Here is a 2369-nt window from a genome sequence, read left to right on the forward strand (position 1 = left end):
AGGAAAGGTGATTGTAAGCCGGTTTGATTCTTCCTTAAGTAGTAGAGAAAGTTGACATATAAAAACCAACTCTTCTATGCCTGCAGCAGTCCCTTTGAAACCAGTCAAAATAGCTCTATAGAGGCTTGCAACCCAGGAGGAGGGACTCCTTGACACCTGAGGGTCTCAGCCTACAAAATCCACCTAACCACATTCCAGTGCTATGGAATGCAATCCAGCTAATGCTCATTACCCTGTACAAGCCTACATTACCTCCAAGACAACTGTAGGCAAAACCTTCACTTTTCCTATGAAGCTTAAGTGAACAGTGTGATTAAGAATTAAAAACAACAGCATTAAAGATTCTTTGGCTTGCAATCTTGACAATGTAAAATGCACAGGCTTTGCAGCAGAACATTTCATTAAAAGCAGCTTGATAATTAGTTTTACAGCAGACAAAAAAAGTGTAATGGCTTTAACATAATTAGTCTGTCTTTTTTATAATGTAGTGATGCAGAGTTCTGTCAAACCATAATAAGATCAAAATAGATTTTTGTTCTTCCCTTTCCTATAGTAGTCTTGTTCTTCCCTTTCCTATAGTAATACAAAATGCCACCCTGTTGTATTTCCTGCTGCTTTTTCAGCCTGCTTCTTAAAATGAAATGTTGAGTCCCAGGTTGGGCAAAGAAATTATTTGGGAAATTTTTAAAAGACTAGTAATGTTTCTCAGGACTGAGATTATAGAATCATTTACTGAGACATGCAAGTGTGGTTCGAGGCTTGCTGGTTGGACCTTGAGGTTGTGGCAGATAGCTTACTCACAATGTCAGTAGGGCTGACATCTCACAGTAGGGCTGCCAACATCCAGGTTGTAACCCACAAAAATTACTTAGCTGTACTAGAACATGTTATTCAAAAAAACACAGCTGTATGGCTTATATTTTCTTTCTCAAACTTACTACTATTGAAGAGCTTATTGTTATGTTACCCAAAATAAGGTGTTGGCTATAATAAATTTTCTTATGCCAAAATCTTTTTTATATATATAATTTTGTAAATCAAAACAATTTTATACAACAGTTATAATAACTCGAATTGCTACCAAACAGTCTTTCTTAGCACTTTGTGCTTTAAACAATTCAAATCTTCACCATAAGCCAAAAGAAATTACAAAAACAGTAATGTAGTTCATATTAGGTGGGACAACTTCCCAGTGAGTAGTGCTGTTTCAAAAGAATTTTCTTCAGCCACCCCAGCCATGTTTGTATTGCTTCAACTGTGGATCAGCAATAATATATAAGCTATTAATATAATTTGTCAACAGTAATTTTTAACAGTAATTTTTATACAGTCATCGAAACACCTTATAAATGTACTTACAATTATATTGTTTAAATAAATTTCTTCCAAAAGGATAGTAGTTTGTATGGTTTTTTAGGATCATCTAGCAGTCACTGACTGGCTTCTATAGTCCCATCATTTGAACAATGAGGCTGAGTTGTTACTAGTTATACATTGAGCACCATCTAAATTTAAAGCAACCCTTACAAAAAGCTAGTATAGTCGCACATTGTGTTTAACCCATTAGGTCATCTTGGTATCTATATGGGCTGTACACATTCAGAGGTAGAATGCCTGATTGTCAGTTGTTGAGCGGCAGGAGGACTGTTGTCTGTGGGTCTGTTTGTTGGCTTCCCTGTGGCATCTGACTGGCCATTGTGGGAAACACGACACAGGACTAGATGGTCCGTCAGTCTGATCCAGCAAGGCTTCATTATGTTCTTCAGTCTTAAAACAAAAAAAAACCAACTTCTGACTGGGCTGAACAATTTGGAGGTCCAAGTACTAGAAGCGAAGGACTTTGTCTTCCATTAAGGTTAAAAAAAAGAAAAAGAAAATGTTGTCCAAAACAGCTAATTCATTTATTTGTGATTAGTTTAAAACAGCATGCAAATGTAGTCACTGAAGCAACTGTGACCTAATTATTGTAACTATTACTTGAGAAGAAGAAGAACACTAGAAGATAGAGCTTAAGAGCTTATCTGTCTTTCTTCAGTTCCATGGATTTTCAAAAAGAATAGAAGATTATAGTGTTCCATTATTTTCTTGTAATATCACAAGAGGTCAGTTCCCTGACAGTGGTATATATGTTGCTCCAGTTTTTGCTTGCAACAATAAAGAGATAATTTTGTGAAATGAAAATCTGTGTTTTGTTTAGTTACTGAAGGCTTTGGTCCTTTGAGAACACCAGGCAGCCCACAGACAATAGAATTGTTCTGATATACAGCTCTTCCATATTCCCATTTTTGTCACTTGTGTGTCCCTATTGCTTTGGGAGGGAGGGGTCTTTTCCATACGTGTTTTGCTCTCTGTAGTGGTCAATTTCAATA

The sequence above is a fragment of the Euleptes europaea genome, chromosome 5 (genome assembly GCF_029931775.1).
Source record: "Euleptes europaea isolate rEulEur1 chromosome 5, rEulEur1.hap1, whole genome shotgun sequence".
In the NCBI taxonomy this organism is placed as follows: Eukaryota; Metazoa; Chordata; class Lepidosauria; order Squamata; family Sphaerodactylidae; genus Euleptes; species Euleptes europaea.